We start from the raw sequence: 7,500 nt of genomic DNA on the forward strand, positions 1-7,500 counted from the left end.
CTTAACTGAACTCCAAAATTTCTTTGTATTTTTTGTGATTGTCTTGTGGGTCTGTACAATATTTTCTTTTCTTTTTGCTTAGGTGAATTTGCTTCTTGGTGAAGTTATGCAACTCTTTGTATAGATGTAAGGTTTGAGGGGGTTTATTGGGGTTTTATCTGTATGCTATTGTTTCCATGCTTTGTTATATTTTTGCATGATACTTCTAGTTGAATGAGTCAGCCGGGGGGGATAAATATGTTTTACTATAGTTTCAGGTAGAGGCAAGGTTATTTGAAGTATTCATGAATATATTGTTGATTTTGACTACTTTGTCTGGGGATAGGGTTTTGAGCAGAGACCAGTTAAAGGATTTTAGTAAAGTATTGCGTGTGTCAGGATGAAAGTTAGGAAGATACAAGTTAGATGTCCTTCCATACCACTGTTGCAGTATTATTTACAATATGGGATCCCCTGCCAAAGGCAGCCTGAAGTCTGGCCAGTATACCAAAGCCTTTTGGTTATTAAAGGTACACTGTATGTCACATACATGCTCCCCGTGTATGGTGTAGGTGATAAAGGTGATGTCCAGATGTACAATCCTCAACATATTTGCCACCAGTCTGAATCCTATCTTCATTCATCAGTCTGAACACCCGTTCATCTGCTTATTCTACCGCTTTCAGACAAGTGTCCCATTGGGGTTTTTGCTTTCCTTTACCTTACATTTGCCTGGAAGTCTGGTTGTTTGGTTTCATGTCATCCAGAAAGGGGAAATGCCAGTGCTGGAGACAGATTCATAAGAAGCATCACAAGCAGTGTTTGTTCTGTTTAAGCGCTTGTCACAACCATATGTCTTGCAAGATTTGTCAGTCCTTTGCCCTGAGATGTTGAGGAGTTGGCTTTTTTCCCTGGTTGTTTATTTTGAGAACCAACAACTTAAAATTGTTGGCTAAGGAGACCCATGGAAGGATCTTTCCAGTCCAACGGCCAGCCGTTAAAAGCCAATAAGCTTGGTCTGATTCTTTGGCTGTACAACATCCACTGAGCATCTCTCTTGAGGCTTTTGAAAGTCTGGAGGAGTGTCCAGTTTCATTCTCCGATTCCCCTGCCTTGACTGTTTTGGAGGCTGATGTGGACATCATGCCACACACATCCATGATGTTTTGCAGACATCCACCTGGGATATACAGGGAGAACCACAGCTGGTTATTACTGAAGGGCCTAGGGGAGTTCCTCAAATTTTAGTTAGGAAAGAGGTCCCAACTACCATTATTGAGTGCAGTCAGGAGTCATAGCCTCCAAAATTATTCATGACTGATGTCCCACTCAAAAACAAACAAAAAACAAAATGTATTTTGCCTACTCCAACGGATGCTCAGATTGAATATCAGAAATTCACTGGAGGCTTGTTTGATGCCCTTATGATTCTCAAGCCTCCACAGGGTATTTCTGTTCATGCTCCTCCCTGGTCTTCTACCCCTCTTAAGAGGCTTAGTGTACAGGATTCTTTTGACCCTGATGCTGCTGATTTTGATGAAGAGTTCCTGACTTGCTCCTCCCAGATTCCTTCACCACTGGACTGTGCTTCTGAGGAAGAAGACTATCACTCCTGACTCTCCTTTTGAGGAGATTTCATTTTGTTGTACTGTTTCCAGAATGATGAAATTTTTCAAATGGTACTGTGCTCAAGTGTCTGACATTTGGAAGAGGTACTATAAGCTTTTGCAAATGGAGTCTCCTGGGCCCTCTGCTGTTTGTTCAGATGTTCTTAGTGTTTCACTGTTGCAGTCATTACATTTGGGTAATCTGCTGGCAGGTTGCACTCAGTCAGCCTGATTAACAAAGTCTTGTGTCCTGCGTCAGTTGCTGTCCCTTCTTCCATGATGTCAGGTCATCAGGGGGTATAAAACATGCAGCCGACGCCATTACATCAGTCTTTCTTGCCGTGCAGTGCCCGAAGCAGAAGCAGTTCGCAAGTGCCGATCGGCCGACTCCTGAAATTTACATTTTCGAGTTTCAGAACCGAAGTCTTCAACTTAAAGCTAAGTACCCCATTGGGGAAACTTTTTCAGCTCCTTACCGATGTCAGTAAAAGTTAATAATTGCATTACTTGTGGAAAGCAAATACCTCATAAAGATTTTCATTCATACTGTGTGCCTTGCCTAGGCTCTGACCACAACATACCTTGCTGTCGGTTTTGTGCTTTATTTAATCAGCGCACTATCCGTCATCTGTACATTTTTGCCTTTAAATATTTCGGTTCTCAGTTTAATTATCCAGAAATGTCGTCGGTTAGCCGTCCGACTACTGGGATTCTGAAAAAAAGCAAAGATAAAGACAGAGACAGGCCATCAAGGTCCAAAACTGTTGACGGCGCTTCTTCTAAGCCAGTCGCCAGTTCGCCGGTACTCAGTGAGGCGCTTTCACAGCTTCTGATACCCGCCACTTCTGATTCGCAGGCCTCTACTGAGACCCATTCGGAGTCCATTTGTCACAACCATATGTCTTGCAAGAGTTGTCAGTCCTTTGCCCTGAGATGTTGAGGAGTTGGCTTTCTTCCCTGGTTGTTTATTTTGAGAACCAACAACTTAAAATTGTTGGCCAAGGATACCCATGGAAGGATCTTTCCAGTCCAGTGGACTTCGAATGGGTCTCAGTAGAGGCCTGCGAATCAGAAGTGGCGGGTATCAGAAGCTGTGAAAGCGCCTCACTGAGTACCGGCGAACTGGTGACTGGCTTAGAAGAAGCACCGTCAACAGTTTTGGACCTTGATGGCCTGTTTCTGTCTTTATCTTTGCTTTTTTTCAGAATGCCGCAAGATACTTCAACTATGGAACCCGTGGATGTCTCTACCTTGGATGGGCCCTGAGCCGTTGTACAGGCACCGGTTTCTGTGGGTGTATTCAGGCCTACAGACTTGCATATTAAATTGACACTGCCTTCATTACTAAGGCCTAAATCTCGATCCATGCCTAAAAAACGACGCCCAGGCCACATGCTCAGGCCCCTATGCCTAAAAAAGAAATGATAAAAATGGCTGAAGATCTAATTACACTAATCAGAGGTAGTCAACCCCCCCCTCAGAGAGACCTAGGGCTGAGCATGATTATGAATCTTCTGACCAGGAATCTGTTTCTTCTGACTCATCTGATGACCTGGATTTGTCCATGCCTACTTATGAGGATTCTGATGCAGAGGATTCCATTCCCTCTGCTTCCCCTCCTGAGGATTTTTCTTTTGGGGAAACTTTACATACTTTAAGGGAGCATTTCCACTGGGAAAGCCAGGATTTTTCTGATTCAAAAAAGAGGCTCAGGGATTTCCTTCTTCCTCAGCATAGGCGTTTGGCTATACCTCCTGTACTAGATATCGTTGATGATGTGTTCTCAGAATCCAGTTTGGCCCCTGATTCCCTGCCTTCGGCTCCTAGTAAACCTGACAGATACTACAGGGTTCCTGAGTCTGACAAGTTCCTTTTCAAAAATCCGGTTGCAGATCCAGAGACCATTTCTCAGGGGCACAAGGGCATTAAGGCTTCTACTCCTAAAAATCCTACCCCTTCTGATAGAGACTCCAGGGTGCTGGATAGATGGGATAAAAAGGTTTATATTTCTGCAACCTTGGCAATCAGAGTTTTAAACTGACAGTTTCATATGTTAAAATATCAACAGTATATTATTGGACTGCTTAAACAGAAATGATGTTGATTCCTGACTGTGTAGAAGATAAAGATTTACAGGATTTAATGCATTCTGCTGAACAAGTTGGAAAGCATACTTTGCAGTGTGGTTTTGATTCTTTAGAGGCCTTTTGCAGGGCTGCTGTTACTGGGTCTGTGCTTAGAAGGCATGCTTGGCTTAAGGAGCAATCTTTGCCTGATCATGTTGTAGCTAAATTGTTGGATGCTCCTTTAAATCAGGACCGCCTGTTTGGCAGTAAGGCTGAAGAAGTTCTTAAAATGGAAGATAAAGCTAAATCTATGCACACTGTTAAAGACTTTTTACAAGTGCAACCTCCAAGATTTAGTAGGCACTGGCCTACTAAGAATTGGTCCTTTCCAGTCCCTTCCAGGTCCTCTCAAGCCAAACCCAGACACAGCAAAAACCCCAGGTTTCAATCCCAGGGGACTCTCAGAACTAAGCAGTGGGGGGCCTCCACTTCCAAATCTGCAAATAACAAGACACGCCCTATGGTAAACAGTCTCAATGACTTCCTTTTAATATTCCCAAGCACTTATCTTTTGCCCACCCCTTTGGGGGGATTGTTCTTCATGCAAAGAACTTGGAACTCATAACCCAGGGCAAATGGGTTTTAAATATAGTGTCCCAGGGATACAGATTTCATTTCCACACGTTGCCAATACCAAATGGGTGGCCAGACCTGCCCGCAAATCAGTGGGCAGGGGCTCAAACACAAGTACTTTCCCTCTTAAGCATGGGGGCTATTCAACTGGTACCAGAAGAGAAAAAGGGACAAGGTTTCTATTCCAGGCTTTTCCTGGTGCCCAGAAAAGACGAATCATGGCGTCCAATCCTGGGCCTGTCTACTCTAAACATCTTTCTGGAGATTCCAAAATTCAAGATGCTGACTCTTCACCAATTACTTCCTATGCTAGGCAAAGATGCCTGGTTGGCAACTCTAGATTTAAAAGAAGCATACCTGCACATCCCAATCAAGGAATCTTGCAGAAGATACCTACACTTCAAAGCAGGCTACTTGTATTATCAGTTCTCTGCACTGCCCTTTGGCTTGTCTACTGCACCCAGGGTATTCACAAAGTGCCTGGCTCCAGTTATTGCATTTTGCAGGCAAAGAAATATTCAAATATATCCATATCTGGACGATTGTTTAATTCAGGCAGAAAACCAGGGCATACTTTTAAATCATCTGGCATTTGTAAAAGGGGTTCTGACTTGTCTGGGGTACACCATAAACGAAAAGAAATCACAGCTGGTACCCTGTCAACAGATTACATTCCTGGGTGCAAGCTTGAATACAACTGCCCAGATGGCTTTCCTCATGCCAGAAAAGCAAATTCATTTGGTAACTTACGTCAAACAAGTGGCCACAAAAACCCTGCTTATCTGCAAGACAAATACCGCAAGCCTTGGGGTTCATGGCCTCTTGCATTCTTCTTATTCAATATGCAAGACTGCATATGAGGAAACTACAGTGGTATTTAAAAAGCCTATGGAGTCAACATTCTCACAGCCTAGAAACAATGATTGCTATCATACCTTGCCTACGCCTGGAGTTCCTATGGTGGGCAGAGGCCTGCCACCAAAACAAGGGACTACCATTCACACTACCCCCTGCCGCCCAAACCCTAACAACAGACGCATCAGACTGTGCATGGGGGGCTCACTTGGCAGGGCAGTGCATTCAGGGCAAATGGAACCAGAGTCAGATGCACCTGCATATCAATCAAAAAGAAATGTTAGCTTCACAGAACTCCCTGACAGCCTTCAAAGACCACATCCTTCCAGGACAATTATTGGTAAAGACGGACAACACCACAGTTAAGTGGTACATAAACAAGCAGGGGGGAACCCACTCATACCCTCTCTGCAGACTAGCCATGGCTCTGTGGAACACAGCCTTGAGCAACCAAGAGCACCTACAAGCTCAGTTCCTGCCAGGCAAGCTAAATTCACTGGCAGATGACCTAAGCAGAAATCTCATGGAACCACACGAATGGAAACTGAAACCAAAAATATTCAACCTCTTGAGGAACAAATGGGGGAATCCAGAGATGGACCTGTTTACTCCCCTCAGAACTACCAATTTGACAATTCTGCACAAGGACTCCCTACAGTCAAGCTTGGAAAGTGGATGCCCTGTCCTTTATCTGGGAAAGCCTCTCTGTTTATGCCTTTTCCCCCTCTGCCCCTCCTCTCGAAGGTTCTGCTAAAGATCAAACAGGACAAACCAAGGACGATACTGATTGCACCAGAGTGGCCTCACCAGCACTGATACCCCTTCTTGCGCAGTATGATACTGCTGGATCCATGGCACCTATCTCAGACACCTTCCCTGCTGTCCCAGCAGGCAGGCCAGATTCTGCACCCTCATCTTCAAACCCTGGACCTTGCAGCCTGGCTAATTCCTTGAGCTCTCCAATAGCATCCCTCAGTAATCATGTGCTAGATGTCATTCTGGAAGCTAGGAGACCTAGTATTAGAAAATCCTATGCTGAAAAGTGGAAAAGATACTGTTCCTGGAGCCAGACTCAGGGGATGGGCACTACGGTGCCCAGCTTACCTCATATTCTTCAGTACTTGAGAGAAATGCTCCGCAAGTGCCTATCCTTCTCTTCAATTAAAATTCTTGCCGCTGCCATTTCAGCATATTATAATACTGAACCACCCCTCTTCTCTCACCCCCTGTTAAAGCAATTTCTCAGAGGGGCTAAAAATTTAAGACCCCCCAGGCGAACCCCTACTCCAGCCTGGTACCTTAACTTTGTACTGGAAAAGCTCACTCTCCCGCCATTTGAACCAGCTGCAACTGCAGAGTTGAAATTCCTTTCTTGGAAAACAGCCCTCCTAGCCATCACTTCAGCAAGAAGAGTGTCTGAATTACAGGCCCTCATGGCAGTGGAGCCCTTCATTATCTTCCATGCAGACAGGGTTTCTCTCAGGACCAATCCTTCCTTTATGCCCAAGGGTGGTGTCTTGTGTGGCCCTAAATCAGTCCATTCATTTGCTTACCTTTTTCCCGAATCCACAAAACAAAGGAGAATGAATACTGCACTCTTTGAATGTGCACAGACAACTTAGATTTTATTTGGACAGGACTAAGCCTCAAAGAAAATCTGAACAGCTGCTAGTTGGCTTTGCTGCAGGGGCAGAGGGGAAGGCCATTTCAATCAAACCATTTCTAAATGGATAGCCCATTGCATTCATTTCTGCTCTAAGCACCATGGAAATCCTACCCCACAGGAGATAGGATCACATTCCACCTGGGCTGCATCTACCTCTACAGCCTTTCTCAGAGGAGTCCCTACCAGGGACATCCTAGAAGCTGCTACCTGGAGCTCTGTATATATCTTCACCAAGCATTACTACATGCCTATTTTTTCTAAATCCAGAGCTGGTTTTGCCACTGCAGTCTTTCAGGGCTTAATAGCTGGCCCTAATGCTCTCTAACTTCCTCCTCCCTTCCTTAGCTTTGGGAATCAACCCAAATATAATGACTGCAACATTGAAACACATAGAACATAGTACAGTTGTGTACACTTGCCATAAATGTAGATGTTCGAGTGTATTCACTGTTCTCCCTCCAGCCCCCTGACTTCTCTTGGCTCTACCTTTTCTTCTTGTTTTAAGCTTTCTGGTGTATTTGCTTTTTGATGGAGGTGTAACATAACATATAATTGCTTCCCTTTATGGAGGCACCTGACATCTGGGGCAAGAAAAAACTGATGTAAAGACGTTGGCTGCGTGTTTTATACCCCTGACGATCTGACATCATGGAAGAAAAGACTGCATCCGACGCAGAAATCCAAGACTCTGGTA

General features: G+C 44.5%; 1 protein-coding gene across 1 annotated transcript in view; it reads left to right on the forward strand.

Annotated features, from left to right (window-relative positions):
* LOC122810253 (c-Maf inducing protein) overlaps window positions 1-7,500 on the forward strand; it is a gene marked incomplete in the record, with an annotated part of 1,337,359 nt that overhangs the window by 1,018,757 nt on the left and 311,102 nt on the right.

Source organism: Protopterus annectens, chromosome 8.part1 (assembly GCF_019279795.1).
Source record: "Protopterus annectens isolate FY-2018-M chromosome 8.part1, PAN1.0, whole genome shotgun sequence".
Classification (NCBI taxonomy): Eukaryota; Metazoa; Chordata; order Ceratodontiformes; family Protopteridae; genus Protopterus; species Protopterus annectens.